Genomic DNA, 25,768 nt, shown 5'->3' with positions numbered 1-25,768 from the left:
CTTGCGCTTGGATTGCTTTCTTCTTTCTCGTTCTTTCTTGAGATCAATACTCACTTGTAACCGAGGCAAAAGACACCAATTGTGTGGTGGTCCTTGCGGGGAAGTTTTGTTCCCGGTTGATTTGAGAAGAGAAAGCTCACTCGGTCCGAGGGACCGTTTGAGAGAGGGAAAGGGTTGAAAGAGACCCGGTCTTTGTGACCACCTCAACGGGGAGTAGGTTTGCAAGAACCGAACCTCGGTAAAACAAATCCGCGTGTCACACTCTTCATTCGCTTGTGATTTGTTTTGCGTCCTCTCTTTCGGACTCGTTTCTATTTCTAACGCTAACCCAGCTTGTAGTTGTGATTAACTTTGTAAATTTCAGTTTCGCCCTATTCACCCCCCCTCTAGGCGACTTTCAATTGGTATAAAAGCCCGGTGCTTCATTAGAGCCTAACCGATCGAAGTGATGTCGGGAGAACACACCAAGAAGGAGATGGAGACCGGCGACAAGCCCACTACAAGCCATGGGAAGGCTTCATCGGGAGAGTCCCGCAATAAAGGGAAAGGGAAGGAGAAGAAGCCCTCTTCCCACAAGTCGCATCGGAGTGGGGACAAGAAAAAGAAGATGAGGAAGGTGGTCTACTACGAGACCGACACCTCATCGCCATCTACCTCTGGCTCCGACGCGCCCTCCGTAACTTCTAAGCGCCATGAGCGCAAGAAGTTTAGTAAGATCCCCTTACGCTATCCTCGCATTACTAAACATACGCCTTTACTTTCCGTCCCATTAGGCAAACCACCAACTTTTGATGGTGAAGATTATGCAAGGTGGAGTGATTTAATGCGATTTCATCTAACCTCACTCCACAAAAGTATATGGGATGTCGTTGAGTTTGGTGTACAGGTACCATCCGTAGGGGATGAGGATTATGATGAGGACGAGGTGGCCCAAGTCGAGCTCTTCAACTCCCAAGCCACAACCATACTCATCGCCTCTCTAAGTCGAGAGGAGTATAACAAGGTGCAAGGATTAAAGAGCGCCAAGGAAGTTTGGGACGTGCTCAATGATAATCGCCTAGAGGGGGGGTGAATAGGGCGAAACTGATTTACAAATATAAACACAACTACAAGCCGGGTTAGCGTTAGAAATGTAAACGAGTCCGCGAGAGAGGGCGCAAAACAAATCGCAAGCAAATGAAGAGTGTGACACACGGATTTGTTTTACCGAGGTTCGGTTCTCGCAAACCTACTCCCCGTTGAGGAGGCCACAAAGGCCGGGTCTCTTTCAACCCTTCCCTCTCTCAAACGGTCCCTTGGACCGAGTGAGCTTCTCTTCTCAAATCACTTGGGAATCAAACTTCCCGCAAGGGCCACCACACGATTGGTGCCTCTTGCCTCAATTACAAGTGAGTGTTTGATCACAAGAAAGAATGCGGAAGAAAAGAAGCGATCCAAGCGCAAGAGCTCAAATGAACACTACAAATCACTCTCTCTAATCACTAATGCTTTGTGTGGTGTTGGGAGAGGATTTGATCTCTTTTGGTGTGCTTTGTAATGAATGCTAGCTCTTGTATAGTGGTTGGAAGTTGGAAAACTTGGATGCAATGAATGGTGGGGTGGTTGGGGTATTTATAGCCCCAACCACCAAAAGTGGCCGTTGGGAGGCTGTCTGTTCGATGGCGCACCGGACAGTCCGGTGCACACCGGACATGTCCGGTGCCCCCGCCACGTCATCACTGTCGTTGGATTCTCCTGACTTGTGGGCCCGCCTGGATGTCCGGTGCACACCGGACATCTCCTGTTCATTGTCCGGTGCGCCAGTATGGGCGCGCCTGCCTTCTGCGCGCGCAGAGCGCGCAATAAATGCGTCGCAGGTAGCCATTGGCGCCGAATAGCCGTTGCTCCGGAGTTGCACCGGACAGTCCGGTGCACACCGGACATGTCCGGTGAATTATAGCGGACTAGCCGTTGGAGATTCCCGAAGCCGGCGAGTTCCTGAGGCCGCTCTTCCTTGGCGCACCGGACACTGTCCGGTGTACACCGGACAGTCCGGTGAATTATAGCGCGCTGGCCTGAGAAATTCCTGAAGGTAGCGAGTTCGAGTTGGAGTTCTCTGGTGCACCGGACACTGTCCGGTGGTGCACCGGACACTGTCCGGTGTACACCGGACAGTCCGGTGCCTCCAGACCAGAGGTGCCTTCGGTTGACTCTTTGTTCCTTTGTTGAATCCAAAACTTGATCTTTTTATTGGCTGAGTGTGAACCTTTAACACCTGTATAACTTATACACTGGAGCAAACTAGTTAGTCCAATTATTTGTGTTGGGCAATTCAACCACCAAAATTAATTAGGGACTAGGTGTAAGCCTAATTCCCTTTCAATCTCCCCCTTTTTGGTGATTGATGCCAACACAAACCAAAGCAAATATGGAAGTGTATATTTGAACTGGTTTGCATAATGTAAGTGTAAAGGTTGCTTGGAGTTGAGCCAATAAAACTACTTACAAGATATGCATGGATCGTTTCTTTCTTATTTAACATTTTGGACCACGCTTGCACCATATGTTTTGTTTTTGCAAATTCTTTTGTAAATCTTTTTCAAGGTTCTTTTGCAAATAGTCAAAGGTAAATGAGTAAGATTTTGCAAAGCATTTTCAAGATTTGAAATTTTCTCCCCCTGTTTCAAATGCTTCTCCTTTGACTAAACAAAACTCCCCCTAAATGAGATCCTCCTCTTAGTGTTCAAGAGGGTTTTGATATATCATTTTTGAAATACTACTTTCTCCCCCTTTTGAACACAATAGGAAAACCAATTGATAATATTCTTTGGAAAACACGAATTTTTGAAATTGGTGGTGGTGCGGTCCTTTTGCTTTGGGCTTATTTTCTCCCCCTTTGGCATGAATCGCCAAAAACGGAATCATTAGAGCCCTCGAAGTGCTATCATCCCCTTTGGTTATAAATAAATGAGTTAAGATTATACCAAAGATGACGTCCTTTTGCTCTCTCCCCCAAAGATGGAGAGTCTCTTGGAGCAACGGCGAAGGATGAGTTACAGAGTGGAAGCCTTTGTCTTCGCCGAAGACTCCAATTCCCTTTCAATACACCTATGACTTGGTTTGAAATAGACTTGAAAAACATATTAGTCATAGCATATGAAAGAGACATGATCAAAGGTATATAGAAGAGCAATGTGTGCAATTTAACAAAAGAAGTTCCTAGAATCAAGAATATTGAGCTCATGCCTAAGTTTGTTAAAAGATTGTTCATCAAGAGGCTTGGTAAAGATATCGGCTAATTGATCTTTAGTATTAATGTATGAAATCTCGATATCTCCCTTTTGTTGGTGATCCCTAAGAAAATGATACCGAATGGCTATGTGTTTAGTGCGACTATGCTCGACGGGATTATCCGCCATCTTGATTGCACTCTCATTATCACATAGCAAAGGGACTTTGGTTAATTTGTAACCGTAGTCCCGCAGGGTTTGCCTCATCCAAAGCAATTGCGCGCAACAATGACCTGCGGCAATGTACTCGGCTTCGGCGGTGGAAAGAGCGACCGAATTTTGCTTCTTTGAAGCCCAAGACACCAAGGATCTTCCCAAGAACTGGCAAGTCCCCGATGTGCTCTTTCTATTGATTTTACACCCCGCCCAATCGGCATCCGAATATCCAATTAAATCAAATGTGGATCCCCTAGGATACCAAAGCCCAAACTTAGGAGTATAAGCTAAATATCTCAAGATTCGTTTTACGGCCGTAAGGTGAGCTTCCTTAGGGTCGGCTTGGAATCTTGCACACATGCATACGGAAAGCATAATGTCCGGTCGAGATGCACATAAATATAGCAAAGAACCTATCATCGACCGGTATACCTTTTGATCCACGGACTTACCTCCCGTGTCGAGGTCGAGATGCCCATTGGTTCCCATGGGTGTCTTGATGGGCTTGGCATCCTTCATCCCAAACTTGTTTAGTATGTCTTGAGTATACTTTGTTTGGCTAATGAAGGTGCCCTCTTGGAGTTGCTTCACTTGGAATCCTAAGAAATACTTCAACTCCCCCATCATAGACATCTCGAATTTCTGTGTCATAATCCTACTAAACTCTTCACATGTAGACTCGTTAGTAGACCCAAATATAATATCATCAACATAAATTTGGCATACAAACAAGTCATTTTCAAGAGTTTTAGTAAAGAGTGTAGGATCGGCCTTTCCGACTTTGAAGCCATTAGCAATAAGAAAATCTCTAAGGCATTCATACCATGCTCTTGGGGCTTGCTTGAGCCCATAAAGCGCCTTAGAGAGCCTATAGACATGGTTAGGATACTCACTGTCTTCAAAGCCGGGAGGTTGCTCAACATAGACCTCTTCCTTGATTGGTCCATTGAGGAAGGCACTTTTCACGTCCATTTGATAAAGCTTAAAGCCATGGTAAGTAGCATAGGCTAATAATATGCGAATTGACTCAAGCCTAGCTACGGGTGCATAGGTTTCACCGAAATCCAAACCTTCGACTTGGGAGTATCCTTTGGCCACAAGTCGAGCTTTGTTCCTTGTCACCACACCATGCTCATCTTGCTTGTTGCGGAAGACCCATTTGGTTCCTACAACATTTTGATTAGGACGTGGAACTAAATGCCATACCTCATTCCTAGTGAAGTTGTTGAGCTCCTCTTGCATCGCCACCACCCAATCCGAATCTTGAAGTGCTTCCTCTACCCTGTGTGGCTCAATAGAGGAAACAAAAGAGTAATGTTCACAAAAATGTGCAACACGAGATCTAGTGGTTACCCCCTTATGAATGTCGCCGAGGATGGTGTCGACGGGGTGATCTCGTTGGATTGCTTGGTGGACTCTTGGGTGTGGCGGCCTTGATTCTTGCTCATCCTCCTTTTCTTGATCATTTGCATCTCCCCCTTGATCATTGCCATCATCTTGAGGTGGCTCATCTTCTTGATCTTGCCCTTCATCAACTTGAGCCTCGTCCTCATTTTGGGTTGGTGGAGATGCTTGCGTGGAGGAGGATGGTTGATCTTGTGCATGTGGAGGCTCTTCGGATTCCTTACGACACACATCCCCAATGGACATGTTCCTTAGTGCTATGCATGGAGCCTGTTCTTCACCTATCTCATCAAGATCAACTTGCTCTACTTGAGAGCCGTTAGTCTCATCAAACACAACGTCACAAGAAACTTCAACAAGTCCTGAGGACTTGTTAAAGACTCTATATGCCCTTGTGTTTGAGTCATATCCTAGTAAAAAGCCTTCTACAGTTTTAGGAGCAAATTTAGATTTTCTACTTCTTTTAACAAGAATAAAGCATTTGCTACCAAAAACTCTAAAATATGAAATATTGGGCTTTTTACCGGTTAGAAGTTCATATGATGTCTTCTTGAGGATTCGGTGTAGATACAACCGGTTGATGGCGTAGCAAGCGGTGTTGACTGCCTCGGCCCAAAACCGATCCGAAGTCTTGTACTCATCAAGCATGGTTCTTGCCATGTCCAATAGAGTTCGATTCTTCCTCTCCACTACACCATTTTGTTGTGGGGTGTAGGGAGAAGAGAACTCATGCTTGATGCCCTCCTCCTCAAGGAAGCCTTCAATTTGAGAGTTCTTGAACTCCGTCCCGTTGTCGCTTCTAATTTTCTTGATCCTTAAGCCGAACTCATTTTGAGCCCGTCTCAAGAATCCCTTTAAGGTCTCTTGGGTATGAGATTTTTCCTTAAAAAAGAACACCCAAGTGAAGCGAGAATAATCATCCACTATTACAAGACAATACTTACTCCCGCCGATGCTTATGTAAGCAATCGGGCCGAATAGATCCATGTGGAGTAGCTCAAGCGGCCTGTCGGTTGTCATGATGTTCTTGTGTGGATGTTGGGTTCCAACTTGCTTTCCGGCTTGGCATGCGCTACAAATCCTGTCTTTCTCAAAATGAACATTTGTTAATCCTAAAATGTGTTCTCCCTTTAGAAGCTTATGAAGATTCTTCATCCCAACATGGGCTAGTCGGCGGTGCCAGAGCCAACCCATGTTAGTCTTAGCAATTAAGCAAGTGTCGAGTTCAGCTCTATCAAAGTCTACCAAGTATAGCTGACCCTCTAACATTCCCTTAAATGCTATTGAATCATCACTTCTTCTAAAGACAGTGACACCTACATCAGTGAATAGACAGTTGTAGCCCATTTGACATAATTGAGAAACGGAAAGCAAATTGTAATCTAATGAATCAACAAGAAAAACATTGGAAATGGAATGGTCAGGTGAAATAGCAATTTTACCCAAACCTTTGACCAAACCTTGATTTCCATCCCCGAATGTGATCGCTCTTTGGGGATCTTGGTTTTTCTCATATGAGGAGAACATCTTCTTCTCCCCTGTCATGTGGTTTGTGCACCCGTTGTCGAGTATCCAACTTGAGCCCCCAGATGCATAAACCTACAAAACAATTTTAGTTCTTGACTTTAGGTACCCAAACGGTTTTGGGTCCTTTGGCATTAGACACAAGAACTTTGGGTACCCAAACACAAGTCTTGGAGCCCTTGTGTTTGCCCCCAACAAACTTGGCAACTACCTTGCCGGATTTGTTAGTAAGCACATATGATGCATCAAAAGTTTTGAATGAAATAGCATGATCATTTGATGCATTAGGAGTTTTCTTTCTAGGCAACTTGGCACGGGTTGGTTGCCTAGAGCTAGATGTCTCACCCTTATACATAAAAGCATGGTTAGGGCCAGAGTGAGACTTCCTAAAATGAGTTCTCCTAATTTTGCTCTCGGGATAACCGGCAGGGTATAAAATGTAACCCTCGTTATCCTGAGGCATGGGAGCCTTGCCCTTAACAAAGTTGGACAATCTTTTAGGAGGGGCACTAAGTTTGACATTGTCTCCCCTTTGGAAGCCAATGCCATCCTTGATGCCCGGGCGTCTCCCATTATAGAGCATACTTCTAGCAAATTTAAACTTTTCATTTTCTAAGTTATGCTCGGCAATTTTAGCATCTAATTTTGCTATATGATCATTTTGTTGTTTAATTAAAGCCACGTGATCATGAATAGCATTAATATCAACATCTCTACATCTAGTACAGATAGAAGTGTGCTCAACGGTAGATGTAGAGGGTTTGCATGAATTAAGTTCAACAATCTTAGCACGCAAGATATCATTATTATCTCTAAGATCGGAAATTGTAACATTGCAAACATCTAGTTCTTTAGCCTTAGCAATTAAATTTTCATTTTCTACTCTAAGGCTAGCAAGAGAAATGTTCAATTCTTCAATCCTAGCAAGCAAATCATCATTATTATCTCTAGGATCGGAAATTGAAACATTACAAACATGTGAATCAACCTTAGCATTTAAACTAGCATTCACATTCCTAAGGTTGTCAATCATCTCACGGCAAGTGCTTAGCTCACTAGATAGTTTTTGACATTTTTCTACTTCTAGAGCATAAGCATTTTTGACCTTAACATGTTTCTTGTTTTCTTTAATTAGAAAATCCTCTTGGGAATCCAAAAGGTCATCTTTTTCATGAATAGCACTAATCAATTCATTTAATTTTTCTTTTTGTTCCATGTCAAGATTGGCAAAAAGAGAACGCAAGTTATCTTCCTCATCACTAACATTATCATCACTAGAGGATTCATATCTAGTGGAGGATTTTGATTTAACCTTTTTCTTTTTGCCGTCCTTTGCCATGAGGCACTTGTGGCCGACGTTGGGGAAGAGAAGTCCCTTGGTGATGGCGATGTTGGCGGCGTCCTCGTCGTCGGAGGAGTCGCTTGAGCTTTCGTCGGAGTCCCATTCCCGACAAACATGGGCATCGCCGCCCTTCTTTTTGTAGTACCTTTTCTTCTCCTTTCTTCTCCCCTTCTTGTCGTCGCCCCTGTCACTATCACTTGATAATGGACATTTAGCTATAAAGTGACCGGGCTTACCACACTTGTAGCAAACCTTCTTGGAGCGGGACTTGTAGTCTTTCCCTCTCCTTTGCTTGAGGATTTGGCGGAAGCTCTTGATGACGAGCGCCATTTCCTCATTGTCGAGCTTGGAGGCGTCGATTGGTTGTCTACTTGGTGTAGACTCCTCCTTCTTTTCCTCCGTCGCCTTGAATGCGACGGGTTGTGCTTCGGATGTGGTGGGATCATCAAGCTCGTTGATCTTCCTCGAGCCTTCGATCATGCACTCAAAACTTACAAAATTCCCGATAACTTCCTCGGGGGTCATTTTAGTATATCTAGGATTACCACGAATTAATTGAACTTGAGTGGGGTTAAGGAAAATAAGAGATCTTAGAATAACCTTAACCACCTCGTGATCATCCCACTTTACGCTCCCGAGGTTGCGCACTTGATTCACCAAGGTCTTGAGTCGGTTGTACATGTGTTGTGGCTCCTCCCCTTTGCGAAGCCGGAACCGACCGAGCTCCCCCTCGATCGTTTCCCTCTTGGTGATTTTGGTGAGCTCGTCTCCCTCATGCGCGGTTTTGAGCACATCCCAAACCTCCTTGGCGCTCTTCAACCCTTGTACTTTGTTATACTCCTCTCTACTTAGAGAGGCGAGGAGTATTGTTGTTGCTTGAGAGTTGAAGTGCTCGATTTGGGCCACCTCGTCCTCATCATAATCCTTATCCCCTACGGATGGTACCTGTGCTCCAAACTCAACAACATTCCATATACTTTTGTGGAGTGAGGTTAGATGAAATTTCATTAAATCACTCCACCTAGCATAGTCTTCACCGTCAAAGGTTGGCGGTTTGCCTAGTGGAACGGAAAGTAATGGAGTATGTCTAGATGTACGAGGATAGTGTAAGGGGATCTTACTAAACTTCTTACGCTCTTGGCGTTTAGAAGTTACGGAGGGCGCATCGGAGTCGGAGGTCGATGTTGACGAAGTGTCGGTCTTGTAGTAGACCACTTTCCTCATCCTCTTGTGCTTGTCCCCACTCCGATGTGGCTTGTGAGAGGAAGATCTCTCCTTCTTCTCTTTGTGGTGAGAAGAAGATTTCTTCTCCTTCCCTTTGTTGGAGGAGTTCTTCTTCTTCCTCTTGGTGCGGGACTCTTCCGATGAAGTGCTCCCGTGGCTTGTAGTGGGCTTTTCGCCGGTCTCCATCTCCTTCTTGGCGTGATCTCCCGACATCACTTCGAGCGGTTAGGCTCTAATGAAGCACTGGGCTTTGATACCAATTGATAGTCGCCTAGAGGGGGGGTGAATAGGGCGAAACTGATTTACAAATATAAACACAACTACAAGCCGGGTTAGCGTTAGAAATGTAAACGAGTCCGCGAGAGAGGGCGCAAAACAAATCGCAAGCAAATGAAGAGTGTGACACGCGGATTTGTTTTACCGAGGTTCGGTTCTCGCAAACCTACTCCCCGTTGAGGAGGCCACAAAGGCCGGGTCTCTTTCAACCCTTCCCTCTCTCAAACGGTCCCTTGGACCGAGTGAGCTTCTCTTCTCAAATCATTTGGGAATCAAACTTCCCGCAAGGGCCACCACACGATTGGTGCCTCTTGCCTCAATTACAAGTGAGTGTTTGATCACAAGAAAGAATGCGGAAGAAAAGAAGCGATCCAAGCGCAAGAGCTCAAATGAACACTACAAATCACTCTCTCTAATCACTAATGCTTTGTGTGGTGTTGGGAGAGGATTTGATCTCTTTTGGTGTGCTTTGTAATGAATGCTAGCTCTTGTATAGTGGTTGGAAGTTGGAAAACTTGGATGCAATGAATGGTGGGGTGGTTGGGGTATTTATAGCCCCAACCACCAAAAGTGGCCGTTGGGAGGCTGTCTGTTCGATGGCGCACCGGACAGTCCGGTGCACACCGGACATGTCCGGTGCCCCCGCCACGTCATCACTGCCGTTGGATTCTGACCGTTGGAACTCCTGACTTGTGGGCCCGCCTGGATGTCCGGTGCACACCGGACATCTCCTGTTCATTGTCCGGTGCGCCAGTATGGGCGCGCCTGCCTTCTGCGCGCGCAGAGCGCGCAATAAATGCGTCGCAGGTAGCCGTTGGCGCCGAATAGCCGTTGCTCCGGAGTTGCACCGGACAGTCCGGTGCACACCGGACATGTCCGGTGAATTATAGCGGACTAGCCGTTGGAGATTCCCGAAGCCGGCGAGTTCCTGAGGCCGCTCTTCCTTGGCGCACCGGACACTGTCCGGTGTACACCGGACAGTCCGGTGAATTATAGCGCGCTGGCCTGAGAAATTCCCGAAGGTAGCGAGTTCGAGTTGGAGTTCTCTGGTGCACCGGACACTGTCCGGTGGTGCACCGGACACTGTCCGGTGTACACCGGACAGTCCGGTGCATCCAGACCAGAGGTGCCTTCGGTTGACTCTTTGTTCCTTTGTTGAATCCAAAACTTGATCTTTTTATTGGCTGAGTGTGAACCTTTAACACCTGTATAACTTATACACTGGAGCAAACTAGTTAGTCCAATTATTTGTGTTGGGCAATTCAACCACCAAAATTAATTAGGGACTAGGTGTAAGCCTAATTCCCTTTCACTCAAGACCGCGCACGAGGGAGATGAGCTAACCAAGATCACCAAGCGGGAGACGACCAAGGGGGAGCTTGGTCGCTTCCGGCTTCGCAAAGGGGAAGAGCCACAAGATATATACAACCGGCTCAAAACCTTGGTGAACCAAGTGCGCAACCTCGGGAGCAAAAAATGGGATGACCACGAGATGGTTAAGGTTATTCTTAGATCGCTTATTTTCCTTAACCTTACTCAAGTTCAATTAATTCGTGGTAATCCTAGATATACACTAATGACTCCTGAAGAAGTAATCGAGAATTGTGAGCTTTGAGTATATGATCAAGGGCTCAAAGAAAATCAATGAGCTAGATGATCCCTCCACATCCGAAGCACAACCGGTTGCATTCAAGGCAACGGAGGAGAAGAAGGAAGAGTCTACATCAAGTAGACAACCAATCGATGCCTCAAAGCTCGACAATGAGGAAATGGCGCTCGTCATCAAGAGCTTCCGCCAAATCCTCAAGCAAAGGAGAGGGAAAGATTACAAGCCCCGCTCCAAGAAGATTTGCTACAAGTGTGGTAAGCCCGGTCACTTTATAGTAAAATGTCTTATTTCTAGTGACAGTGACAGGGGCGACGACAAGAAGGGGAGAAGAAAGGAGAAGAAGAAATACTACAAGAAGAAGGGTGGCGACGACCACGTATGCCGCGAGTGGGACTCGGACGAGAGCTCCTCCGACTCCTCCTCCGACGAGGACGTTGCCAACATCGCCATCAACAAAGGCCTTCTCTTCCCCAACGTCGGCCACAAATGCCTCATGGCAAAGGACGGCAAAAAGAAGAAGGTTAAATCCAAATCCTCCACTAGATATGAGTCCTCTAGCGATGATAATGCTAGTGATGAGGAAGATAATTTGCGTACTCTTTTTGCCAACTTAAACATGCAACAAAAAGAAAAATTAAATGAATTGATTAGTCCTATCCATGAGAAGGATGATCTCTTGGACTCCCAAGAGGACTTCCTTATTAAAGAAAACAAGAAGCATGTTAAAGTTAAAAATGCTTACGCTCTAGAAGTAGAAAAATGTGAAAAACTATCTAGTGAGCTAAGCACTTGCCATGAGACTATAGATAACCTTAGAAATGAAAATGCTAATTTGTTAGCTAAGGTTGATTTAAATGTTTGTGATGTTTCAATTCCCAATCTTAGAAATGATAATGATAATTTGCTTGCTAAGATTGAAGAATTAAACATCACTCTTGCTAGCCTTAGGAATGAAAATAAAAAATTGCTTGCTAAGGCTAAAGAACTTGATATTTGCAATACTTTCATTTCCGACCTTAGAAGTAAAAATGATATATTGCATGCTAAGGTTGTAGAATTAAAATCTTGCAAACCCTCTACATCTACCGTTGAACATACTTCCATTTGTACTAGATGTAGAGACATTAATGTTGATGCTATCCATGATCACCTAGCTTTAATTAAGAAACAAAATGATCACATAGCTCAACTAAATGCTAAGATTAGTGAGCATGACTTAGAAAATGAGAAATTTAAATTTGCTAGAAGCATGCTCTATAATGGGAGACGCCCTGGCATCAAGGATGGCATTGGCTTCCAAAAGGGGGACAATGTCAAACTTAATGCCCCTCCTAAAAGATTGTCTAATTTTGTAAAGGGCAAGGCTCCCATGCCTCAGGATAACGAGGGTTACATTTTGTACCCTGCCGGTTATCCCGAGAGCAAAATTAGGAGAATTCATTCTAGGAAGTCTCACTCTGGCCCTAACCATGCATTTATGTATAAGGGTGAGACATCTAGTTCTAAGCAACCAACCCGTGCTAAGTTGCCTAAGAAGAAAACTCCTAGTGCATCAAATGATCATAACATTTCATTTAAAACTTTTGATGCATCATATGTCTTAACTAACAAATTCGGCAAGGTAGTTGCCAAGTATGTTGGGGGCAAGCACAAGAGGTCAAAGACTTGTGTTTGGGTACCCAAAGTTCTTGTGTCTAATGCCAAAGGACCCAAAACCATTTGGGTACCTAAAGTCAAGAACTAAACTTGTTTTGTAGGTTTATGCATTCGGGGGCTCAAGTTGGATCATCGACAGCGGGTGCACAAACCACATGACAGGGGAGAAGAAAATGTTCTCCTCCTATGAGAAAAACCAAGATCCCCAACGAGCTATCACATTCGGGGATGGAAACCAAGGTTTGGTCAAAGGATTGGGTAAAATTGCTATATCACCTGACCATTCCATTTCCAATGTTTTTCTTGTAGATTCTTTAGATTACAATCTGCTTTCTGTTTCTCAAATATGTCAAATGGGCTACAACTGTCTTTTTACTGATGTAGGTGTCACTGTCTTTAGAAGAAGTGATGATTCAATAGCATTTAAGGGAGTATTAGAGGGTCAGCTATACTTGGTAGACTTTGATAGAGCTGAACTCGACACTTGCTTAATTGCTAAGACTAACATGGGTTGGCTCTGGCACTGCCGACTAGCCCATGTTGGGATGAAGAATCTTCATAAGCTTCTAAAGGGAGAGCACATTTGTTGGAACTTGCTCTCAGTTGCAAGGGGATCCAACGGGGGTGAACAGTGACGTTAATAGGGTTCTCGCGCTAGATGGCAATAGCTCTGTTAATCTAGCCCCTCAAGGGCACTGTGCGGGGGTATTTATAGGTATTCGAGTGCCCAGCGTCTTGTGTTAAGGACGCATGTGCCCTCAGACACCTAGGTTATCCCCAGAATATTCCCATAAAGCAGGGTTACAGACTTTAATTACAGAGGCGCCTTTATAAGTTAGGCCCGTAACACGCAGTGGCCACGCAGGGCCTGTTACAATGGGTCGGATCACAAGTGGGCCTCCATGCTGGATGAAGCCGCATGGTGGGATGACCTTGTTGTAGGTCTTCGCCCAATGTCGAATGGAGCGAAGGGTGTCCTCACCCGTTGTCTTGTCTCCGTTGGACCGGCGACCACGGCAAAGGCCTCGAGCGAAGGGTGGCGTCTTCGCCTTCGCCCCAACAACATTTTAGGATTAACAAATGTTCATTTTGAGAAAGACAGGATTTGTAGCGCATGCCAAGCAGGGAAGCAAGTTGGTACTCATCATCCACACAAGAACATCATGACGACTGACAGGCCACTGGAACTCCTACACATGGATCTATTCGGCCCGATAGCTTACATAAGCATCGGTGGGAGTAAGTATTGTCTAGTTATTGTGGATGATTATTCTCGCTTCACTTGGGTATTCTTTTTGCAGGAAAAATCCCATACCCAAGAGACATTAAAAGGATTCTTGAGAAGGGCTCAAAATGAGTTCGGCTTAAGGATCAAGAAAATTAGAAGCGACAACGGGACGAAGTTCAAGAACTCACAAATCGAAGGCTTCCTTGAGGAGGAGGGCATCAAGCATGAGTTCTCTTCTCCCTACACGCCACAACAAAATGGTGTAGTGGAGAGGAAGAATCGAACTCTATTGGACATGGCAAGAACCATGCTTGATGAGTACAAGACTTCGGATCGGTTTTGGGCCGAGGCGGTCAACACCGCCTGCTACGCCATCAACCGGTTGTATCTACACCGAATCCTCAAGAAGACATCATACAAACTCCTAACCGGTAAAAAGCCCAATATTTCATATTTTAGAGTCTTTGGTAGCAAATGCTTTATTCTTGATAAAAGAGGTAGAAAAATCCAAATTTGCTCCTAAAACTGTAGAAGGCTTTTTACTAGGATATGATTCAAACACAAGGGCATATAGAGTCTTTAACAAGTCCTCTGGACAAGTTGAAGTTTCTTGTGACGTTGTGTTTGATGAGACTAACGGCTCTCAAGTAGAGCAAGTTGATCTTGATGAGATAGGTGATGAAGAGGCTTCGTGCATCGCGCTAAGGAACATGTCCATTGGGGATGTGTGTCCTAAAGAATCCGAAGAGCCTCCAAATGCACAAGATCAACCATCCTCCTCCACGCAAGCATCTCCACCAACTCAAAATGAGGATGAGGCTCAAGTTGATGAAGGAGAAGATCAAGCAAATGAGCCACCTCAAGATGACGGCAATAATCAAGGGGGAGATGCAAATGATCAAGATAAGGAGGAAGATGAACCAAGGCTGCCACACCCAAGAGTCCACCAAGCAATCCAACGAGATCACCCCGTCGACACCATCCTCGGCGACATTCATAAGGGGGTAACCACTAGATCTCGTGTTGCACATTTTTGTGAGCATTACTCTTTTGTTTCCTCTATTGAACCACACAGGGTAGAGGAAGCACTTCAAGATTCGGATTGGGTAGTGGCGATGCAAGAGGAGCTCAACAACTTCACTAGGAACGAGGTATGTCATTTGGTTCCACGTCCTAATCAAAATGTTGTAGGAACCAAATGGGTGTTCTGCAACAAGCAAGACGAGCATGGTGTGGCGACAAGGAACAAAGCCCGACTTGTGGCCAAGGGATACTCCCAAGTCGAAGGTTTGGATTTCGGTGAAACCTATGCACCCGTAGCTAGGCTTGAGTCAATTCTTATATTATTGGCCTATGCTACTTACCATGGCTTCAAGCTTTATCAAATAGACGTGAAAAGTGCCTTCCTCGATGGACCAATCAAGGAAGAAGTCTACGTTGAGCAACCTCCCGGCTTTGAAGATAGTGAGTACCCTAACCATGTTTACAAACTCTCTAAGGCGCTTTATGGGCTCAAGCAAGCCCCAAGAGCATGGTATGAATGCCTTAGAGATTTCCTTATCACTAATGGCTTCAAAGTCGGAAAGGTTGATCCTACACTCTTTACCAAAACACTTGAAAATGATTTGTTTGTATGCCAAATTTATGTTGATGATATTATATTTGGGTCTACTAATGAATCTACATGTGAAGAGTTTAGTAGGATCATGACACAAAAATTTGAGATGTCTATGATGGGGGAGTTGAAGTATTTCTTAGGATTTCAAGTGAAGCAACTCCAAGAGGGCACCTTTCTAAGCCAAACGAAGTATACTCAAGATATTCTAAGCAAGTTTGGGACGAAGCATGCCAAACCCATCAAGACACCCATGGGAACCAATGGGCATCTCGACCTCGACACGGAAGGTAAGTCCGTGGATCAAAAGGTATATCAGTCGATGATAGGCTCCTTACTCTATTTATGTGCATCCCGACCGGCTATTATGCTTTCCGTATGCATGTGTGCAAGATTCCAAGCCGACCCTAAGGAAGCTCACCTTACGGTCGTAAAACGAATCTTGAGATATTTAGTTTATACTCCTAAGTTTGGGATTTGGTATCCTAGGGGATCCACATTTGATTTGATTGGTTATTCGGATGCCGATTGGGCGGGATGTAAAATTAATAGAAAGAGCACATCAGGGACTTGCCAGTTCTTGGGAAGATCCTTGGTGTCTTGGGCTTCAAAGAAGCAAAATTTCGTAGCTCTTTCTACCGCCGAAGCCGAGTACATTGCCGCAGGCCATTGTTGCGCGCAACTACTTTGGATGAGGCAAACCCTTATGGACTACGGTTACAAATTAACCAAAGTTCCTCTTCTATGTGATAATGAGAGTGCAATCCGCATGGCGGACAATCCCGTTGAGCATAGCCGCACTAAACACATAGCCATTCGGTATCACTTCTTAAGGGATCACCAACAAAAGGGAGATATCGAGATTGCATATATTAATACTAAAGATCAATTAGTCGATATCTTTACCAAGCCACTTGATGAACAAACTTTTAACAAACTTAGGCATGAGCTAAATATTCTTGATTCTAGGAACTTCTTTTGTGATTTGCACACATGGCTCATTCATATACCTTTGATCATGTCTCTTTCATTTGCTACGACTAATGTGTTTTCAAGTCTATTTCAAACCAAGTCATAGGTGTATTGAAAGGGAATTGGAGTCTTCGGCGAAGACAAAGGCTTCCACTCCGTAACTCATCCTTCGCCGTTGCTCCGAGCACTCATCATCCACACAAGAACATAATGACGACCGACAGGCCACTGGAGCTCCTACACATGGATCTATTCGGCCCAATTGCTTATATAAGCATCGGCGGGAGTAAGTAGTGTCTAGTTATTGTGGATGATTATTCTCGCTTCACTTGGGTATTCTTTTTGCAGGAAAAATCTCAAACCCAAGAGACCTTAAAGGGATTCTTGAGACAGGCTCAAAATGAGTTCGGCTTAAGGATCAAGAAAATTAGAAGCGACAACGGAACGGAGTTCAAGAACTCTCAAATTGAAGGCTTCTTTGAGAAGGAGGGCATCAAGCATGAGTTCTCTTCTCCCTACACCCCACAACAAAATGGTGTAGTGGAGAGGAAGAATAGAACTCTATTGGACATGGCAAGAACCATGTTTGATGAGTACAAGACTTCGGATCGGTTTTGGGCCGAGGCGGTCAACACCGCTTGCTACGCCATCAACCGGTTGTATCTACACCGAATCCTCAAGAAGACATCTTATGAACTCCTAACCGGTAAAAAGCCCAATATTTCATATTTTAGAGTCTTTGGTAGCAAATGCTTTATTCTTGTTAAAAGAGGTAGAAAATTTAAATTTGCTCCTAAGACAGTAGAAGGCTTTTTAGTAGGATATGATTCAAACACAAGGGCATATAGAGTCTTTAACAAGTTCTCCGGACAAGTTGAAGTTTCTTGTGACATTGTGTTTGATGAAACTAACGGCTCTCAAGTAGAGCAAGTTGATCTTGATGAGATAGGTATTGAAGAGGCTCCGTGCATCGCGCTAAGGAACATGTCCATTGGGGATGTGTGTCCTAAGGATTCCGAAGAGCCTCCAAAAGTTCAAGATCAACCATCCTCCTCCATGCAAGCATCTCCACCGACTCAAAATGAGGATGAAGCTCAAGTTGATGAAGTAGAAGATCAAGCAAATGAGCCACCTCAAGATGATTGCATTGATCAAGGGGGAGATGCAAATGATCAAGACAAGAAGGATGAAGAACAAAGGCCGCCACACCCAAGAGTCCACCAAGCAATCCAACGAGATCACCCCGTCGACACCATCCTCGGCGACATTCATAAGGGGGTAACTACTAGATCTCGTGTTGCACATTTTTGTGAGCATTACTCTTTTGTTTCCTCTATTGAGCCACACAGGGTAGAGGAAGCACTACAAGATTCGGATTGGGTGGTGGCGATGCAAGAGGAGCTCAACAACTTCACTAGGAATGAGGTATGGCATTTAGTTCCACGTCCTAACCAAAATGTTGTAAGAACCAAATGGGTTTTCCGCAACAAGCAAGATGAGCATGGTGTGGTGACAAGGAACAAAGCTCGACTTGTGGCCAAGGGATACTCCCAAGTCGAAGGTTTGGATTTCGGTGAAATCTATGCACCCGTAGCTAGGCTTGAGTCAATTCACATATTATTGGCCTATGCTACTTACCATGGCTTTAAGCTTTATCAAATGGACGTGAAAAGTGCCTTCCTCAATGGACCAATCAAGGAAGAGGTCTATGTTGAGCAACCTCCCGGCTTTGAAGATAGTGAGTACCCTAACCATGTTTATAAACTCTCTAAGGCGCTTTATGGGCTCAAGCAAGCCCCAAGAGCATGGTATGAATGCCTTAGGGATTTCCTTATCACTAATGGATTCAAAGTCAGAAAGGTCGATCCTACTTTATTCACTAAAACTCTTGAAAATGACTTGTTTGTATGCCAAATTTATGTTGATGATATTATATTTGGGTCTACTAACGAGTCTACATGTGAAGAATTTAGTAGGATCATGACACAAAAATTCGAGATGTCTATGATGGGGGAATTGAAATACTTCTTAGGATTTCAAGTGAAGCAACTCCAAGAAGGCACCTTCCTAAGCCAAACGAAGTATAATCAAGATATTCTAAGCAAGTTTGGAATGAAGGATGCCAAACCCATCAAGACACCCATGGGAACCAATGGGCATCTCGACCTCGACGAAGGAGGTAAATCCGTCGATCAAAAGGTATACCGGTCGATGATAGGTTCTTTACTCTATTTATGTGCATCTCGACCGGATATTATGCTCTTCATATGCATGTGTGCAAAATTCCAAGCCGACCCTAAGGAAGCTCACCTTAAGGCCGTAAAACGAATCTTGAGATATTTAGTTTATACTCCTAAGTTTGGGCTTTGGTATCCTAGGGGATCCACATTTGATTTGATTGGTTATTCGGATGCCGATTGGGCGGGGTGTAAAATCAATAGAAAGAGCACATCGGGGACTTGCCAGTTCTTGGGAAGATCCTTGATGTCTTGGGCTTCAAAGAAGCAAAATTCCGTAGCTCTTTCTACTGCCGAAGCCGAGTACATTGCCGCAGGTCATTGTTGCGCGCAACTACTTTGGATGAGGCAAACCCTTAGGGACTATGTTTACAAATTAACCAAAGTTCCTCTTCTATGTGATAATGAGAGTGCAATCAAAATGGCGGATAATCCCGTCGAACATAGCCGCACTAAACACATAGCCATTCGGTATCACTTTTTAAGGGATCACCAATAAAAGGGAGATATCGATATTTCATACATTAATACTAAGGATCAATTAGCCGATATCTTTACCAAGCCACTTGATGAACAAACTTTTAACAAACTTAGGCATGAACTAAATATTCTTGATTCTAGGTACTTCTTTTGTTGATTTGCACACATAGCTCATTTATATACTTTTGATCATGTCTCTTTCACATGCTATGATTAATGTGTTTTCAAGTCTATTTCAAACCAAGTCATAGGTGTATTGAAAGGGAATTGGAGTCTTCGGCGAAGGCAAAGGCTTCCACTCCGTAACTCATCCTTCGCCATCACTCCGAGCAACTCTCCATCTTTGGGGAGGAAAGGACTCCATCTTTGGTATAATCTTCACTCATTTATTTATGACCAAACAGGGAGAGAATAATTCAAGGGCTTATGTCTCACTCAAAGTATCCGTTTTTGGCGATTCATGCCAAAGGGGGAGAAAGTATGAGCCCAAAGCAAAAGGACCGCACCACCACCTAATTTTAAAAGAGTTTTTTTTTTCAATTGGTATGATTCTCAATTGATAAATTTAAAATTGGTATCTTATTGTGTTCAAAAGGGGGAGAAAGTAGCTTTTCTAAATTGATATATCAAAACCCTCTTGAACACTAAGAGGAGAATTTTAATTTAGGGAGAGTTTTGTTTAGTCAAAGGAAAAGCATTTGAAACAGGGGGAGAAAATTTCAAATCTTGAAAATGCTTCGCAAAATCTTATTCATTAACATTTGACTATTTTGTAAAAGAACTTTGAAAAGGATTTACAAAAAAGGAATTTGCAAAAAAACATGTGGTGCAAGCGTGGTCCAAAATGTCAAAAATTGAAAGAACAATCCATGCGTATCTTATAAGTATTCATATTGGCTCAATTCCAAGCAATCTTTGCACTTACATTATGCAAGCTAGTTCAATTATGCACTTCTATATTTGCTTTGGTTTGTGTTGGCATCAATCACCAAAAAGGGGGAGATTGAAAGGGAATTAGGCTTACACCTAGTTCCTAAATGATTTTGGTGGCTGAATTGCCCAACATAAATAATTGGACTAACTAGTTTGCTCTAGTGTATAAGTTATACAGGTGCCAAAGGTTCACACTTAGCCAATAAAAAGACCAAGAATTGGGTTCAACAAAAGAGCAAAGGGATACCGAAGTGTGCCCTAGTCTGGCGCACCGGACATGTCCGGTGCACCACCGGACAGTGTCCGGTGCACCAGGGGACTTCACGCTGAACTCCTCACCTTCGGGAAAATCCAGAGGCGCTTCACTATAATTCACCGGACTGTCCAGTGTACACCAGACAGTGTCCGGTGCTCCAAGGAACGGAGCCTCAGGAACTCGCCAGCTTCGGGAATTCGCAACGGCTAGTCCGCTATAATTCACCGGACATGTCCGGTGTACACCGGACTGTCCGGTGTGACAACGGAGCAACGGATATTTCGGCGCCAACGGCTACCTGCAGCGCATTAAATGCGCGCCAGTGTGCGCAGAAGTCAGGCACGCCCATACTGGTGCACCGGACACTCTACAGTACATGTCCGGTGCGCCACCGGACATCCAGGCGGGCCCAGAAGACAGAGCTCCAACGGTCGGAACCCAACGGCTGTGGTGACGTGGCTGGCGCACCGGACATGTCCGGTGTGCACCGGACTGTCCGGTGCACCATACGACCGTCAGCCCCACCAAACGGCTAGTTTGGTGGTTGGGGCTATAAATACCCCCAACCACCCACCATTCATTGCATCCAAGTTTTCACACTTCCAACCACTTACAAGAGCTCTAGCATTCAATTCTAGACACACTCAAGAGATCAAATCCTCTCCAATTCCACACAACGCCCTAGTGAGTAGAGAGAGAGATTTGCTTGTGTTCTTTCGAGCTCTTGCGCTTGGATTGCTTTCTTCTTTCTTGATTCTTTCTTGCGATCAAACTCACTTGTAATTGAGGCAAGAGACACCAATCTTGTGGTGGTCCTTGTAGGAACTTTGTGTTCCAAGTGATTGAGAAGAGAAAGCTCACTAGGTCCGAGGGACCGTTTGAGAGAGGGAAAGGGTTGAAAGAGACCCGGTCTTTGTGACCACCTCAACGGGGAGTAGGTTTGCGAGAACCGAACCTCGGTAAAACAAATCCGTGTGTCACACTCTTTATTCGCTTGCGATTTATTTTTGCACCCTCTCTCGCGGACTTGATTATATCTCTAACGCTAACCCGGCTTGTAGTTGTGATTATTTTTGAGAATTTCAGTTTCGCCCTATTCACCCCCCCTCTAGGCGACTTTCAGTCATCATTCATGATTTGATCCAGTCCAGGTCATCCACGGGTTGGCTAGTTTGGACCAACTCATGAATATGCCCTATTGAATGTATCCGTTCACATGTATCCAGAATGTTCTTGACTATAGATAGAATATGCTATAAATCTTCTGTAATCAGGAAAGTCAAGAACCTTCCCTGTACATGATTTGTCTCCTTTATTGTAAGCCACGCCAGGGGCTTTTCCTGGTTATAAATAACACGCAGACGGCACGAGGTCAAGTGCATGTTTCCAGCCCTCTGATTGTTTTCCACATGGTACCAGAGCCATCAAAATAGATTAAATCTATCTTCCACCATGTCAACCTCCTATGTCGCCGCCATTAATCCCTTGGTCGGTCAAGTAGTTTCCGAGAAGCTAACCAAACACAACCACGCACTATGGAAGATGCAAGTGCTGGCCATTGTGAGGGGCGCACGTCTGGAGGGATTTCTCACAGGCATCACAAAGACCCCTGCGTCTACCGTGAAGAGGACATCAGATGGCAAACAGGAGGAGGTGCAGAACCCGCTCTACATTGAGTGGGTTGCTACAGATCAACAGGTCCTGGGATTCCTGCTCTCTTCTATCACTCCAAATATTTTATCTCAGTTAACTACATGCAAGACTGCTGTTGAAGTATGGAGTGCTGTCGAGGCCATGTTCACCTCGATGTCATGAGCGTGCACCGTCAACATCAGGATCGCGCTCGCCACAACAAAGAAGGGAGATCTCTCCATGGCGGAATACATCGCCAAGATGCGGTCTCTCGCCGATGAGATCGCGTCTGCTGGCAAGGCCATCGATGACGACGAGCTGGTCTCGTACGTTCTTGCTGGCCTCGATTTCGACTACAATCCCATCGTCTCAGCCCTAGTTGCCAGGACTGAGCCGATCAGCGTGGGAGAGATGTACTCCCAGCTGCTCTCCTTTGAGCAGCGTATGGATCTTCTCCAGCCTGATATCCGCTCCTCGGTTAATTCCGCCAACCGGGGGTGCGGTGCATTGCGAGGCACGCGAGGCAGAGGGCGCTTGCGTGGGGGCGCTCCTTCTCGTGGGCGTGGCCGAAGCAATGGGCAACACTATCAGAAACAAGGCACACAAAAATAATCAGCACCATGGGCTTGACAATAGACCCAGGTGTCAGGTTTGCAAGATAAAAGGACATACTGCTGATATATGTTGGTACAAATTTGATGAAGACTTCGTAGCAGAAGAAAAATATGCAGGTGCAACCTACGGAGTAGACACCAACTGGTACATGGATTCAGGCGCTACAAATAACATCACCAGCAACTTGGAGAAACTGTCGATCCATGACAGATACAAGGGCCATGATCAGATCCACACGGCGAGTGGGGCAGGTATGGAAATCAGTCACATTGGTCATTCTACTGTTACAACCCCTAGTCGTGATCTTCATCTTAATAATGTCCTATATGTCCCTGAGGCCAACAAAAACCTTGTTTCAGTTCATCGTCTCACATCTGATAATTCTATTTTTATAGAATTTCACCCTGATTTTTCTTAATTAAGGACCAGGCAACGAAGAAAACTCTGCTTAGGGGAAGCTGTGATCGTGGGCTCTATTCTCTCCCTGCTAGGCGCACAACAAAGCAAGCCTATGGAGCTAAAAAAATTTCTTTTGATAGATGGCATTCTCGTTTAGGCCATCCGGCTTCTTCAATTGTCGACAAAGTCATCAGTCAATTTAATCTTCCTGTCTTAGCAAATTCAAATAAACATTTGGTGTGTGATGCTTGTCAAAAGGCCAAGAGCCATCAGTTACCTTTTCCTCATTCCAACATTGTTTCCCAACATCCTTTACAAATTATTTATTCTGATGTGTGGGGTCCTGCACCCAAATCAGTTGGTGGACACAAGTACTATGTCAGTTTCATTGATGATTATAGTAAGTTCACCTGGATTTACCTCCTTAAATTCAAATTTGAGGTATTTACCAAATTTCGAGAATTTCAATCTCTTGTTGAGCGCTTATTTAATCGTAAGATTATAACTATGCAGACTGACTGGGGGGAGAATATCAAAAATTGCATCCCTTTTTCGCCCAAGTTGGCATCACCCACCATACCTCTTGCTCGCATACACATCAGCAGAATGGGGCAGCCGAACGCAAGCATCGCCATATCGTTGAGGTTGGTCTAGCTCTCCTTGCTCATGCCAACATGCCGCTAAAATTTTGGCCTGATGCTTTTCTTTCCGCCACACATTTGATAAATAGAACGCCCAGTCGGTTACTATCATATGACACACCCCTCTTTCGTCTGTTCAACCAGCAACCAGATTATTCCTCTCTTCGTGTTTTCGGATGTGCTTGTTGGCCCAATCTACGACCCTACAACACCCATAAACTCCAATTTCGCTCCAAGCAATGCACCTTCTTAGGATACAGTCCATTTCATAAAGGGTTTAAGTGTCTGGATCCTGATTCTGGAAGAGTCTATATTTCTAGAGATGTAACTTTTGATGAATCTCTATTTCCCTTTCAATTTCTTCGTTCTAATGTTGGTCGTAGGTTTCAAGATGAAATTAATCTTTTACCTACCTATTTGTTAAATCCTACTAGTGGGGTTCGTAGCATAAGTGATCATGTGACTGATTCATCCATTAATCCTGCTAACCATGCTTTCCCAGCGCATGAAATCGTGCAGGAATTGGCGTCATCACATGCTGACCCCCAAGGTGATTCACTTGTGTCTCCAAGGACTTCGGCAAGTGTATCTGCCCAGGAGTCTGAGCCTGGACTATCGTCCCATGACACATTGCCTGGACCAACGACAACCTCTCTAACACATGTGGGTGATCCTACGTCCAGCGCACCTAACAGGGCGCTAGATTCGGAGCTCCCGACAGCCGTATCCACTCCAGATCCCATGCTGGAATCGTCTATAGCACCTTCGGCTAGGGGCGAACTTTATCAAAGGCCAAAGACTCGTTTACAAAGTGGTATTCGCAAGGAGAAGCACTACACCGATGATACAGTTAAATATTCTTTCTTAACGTCTATTGGCGAGCCACAAAACTTATCAGAAGCATTAGAGGATAATAATTGGAAACAGGCAATGGATGCTGAATATGATGCATTAATGAAAAATAAAATATGGCATTTAGTTCCTCCTCAGAAAGGGTGTAATATTATTGATTGCAAGTGGGTATATAAAATCAAACAGAAACAGGATGACAGCTTAGACAGATACAAGGCTCGGTTGGTTGCAAAAGGTTTTAAGCAACGATATGGTATTGACTATGAAGATACTTTCAGCCTTGTTGTTAAAGCTGCCACTATTCGAGTTGTTCTCTCTATTGATGTGTCCAGGGATTGGACCATTAGACAATTGGATGTTCACAATGCTTTCTTGCATGGGATTCTTGAAGAGGATGTCTATATGAAGCAGCCTCCTGGGTATGAGGACAATTCCAAAATAAACTATGCCTGCAAGTTAGATAAGGCTCTATATGGATTGAAGCAGGCGCCTAGAGCATGGTTCTCAAGGTTAAGTAAGAAACTTTATGGCCTTGGTTTTAAAGGATCCAAAGTCGATACCTCTTTATTCTATTACAGTAAGTGTGTCATCATTATGTTCATGTTAATTTATGTTGATGACATAATTTTGGTTAGCTCTAAACAAGAGGCAGTGACTGCATTACTTCAAAATCTTCATAATGATTTTCCATTAAAAGATTTAGGTGACTTACACTATTTTCTCGGTATCAAGGTCACCAAGACTAAGCATGGAATTATTCTCACACAAGAAAAATATGTAAATGATCTGTTGAAAAGAGCAAATATGGCGAATTGCAAGCCGGTAAGCACACCTCTATCCACTAGTGAGAAACTCTCAGTTTATGAAGGAGATCCGCTCGGTCCTATAGATGCATCAAGATATAGGAGTATTGTAGGAGCCTTGCAGTATCTTACATTGACAATACCTGACATTGCTTTCCCAGTAAATAAGGTTTGTCAATTTCTTCATGCACCTACAACACTACATTGGGTGGCTGTTAAAAGAATATTGAGATATCTCAAGTCATGTGCAAGGCTTGGTCTAAAGATAAACAAGTCATTTTCTTCCTTGGTAAGTGCATATTCAGATGTTGATTGGGCAGTCTGTCCTGATGACAGAAGATCAACAGGAGGCTTTGCGGTATTTTTGGGAAATAATCTTGTATCATGGCATGCAAAGAAACAAGCTACAGTATCAAGGTCAAGTACGGAATCTGAGTATAAGGCATTGGCTAATGCGACTGCTGAGATTATTTGGATTCAGACTTTGTTGAAAGAATTAAAGGTATCCAGTCCGCCTGTTGCACGGTTATGGTGTGATAATATGGGGGCCAAATATCTTGCATCAAATCCTGTGTTTCATGCTAGAACTAAACATATTGAAGTTGATTTTCACTTTGTTAGGGAACGAGTAAACAATAAATTACT

General features: G+C 44.3%; 1 non-coding gene across 1 annotated transcript; it reads left to right on the top strand.

The window, feature by feature from the left end:
• Positions 1-22,113: 22,113 nt before the first annotated feature.
• Positions 22,114-22,252, top strand: LOC111591419 (small nucleolar RNA Z247). The gene has a single exon (XR_004858054.1). It is a non-coding gene; the product is annotated as a small nucleolar RNA Z247 (small nucleolar RNA).
• The last annotated feature ends 3,516 nt before the right edge of the window (positions 22,253-25,768 follow it).

The sequence above is a fragment of the Zea mays genome, chromosome 4 (assembly GCF_902167145.1).
Source record: "Zea mays cultivar B73 chromosome 4, Zm-B73-REFERENCE-NAM-5.0, whole genome shotgun sequence".
Taxonomy (NCBI): domain Eukaryota; kingdom Viridiplantae; phylum Streptophyta; class Magnoliopsida; order Poales; family Poaceae; genus Zea; species Zea mays.
Note: the sequence above shows the minus strand (reverse complement) of the source record. Positions and strands in the feature narration are given on the sequence as shown.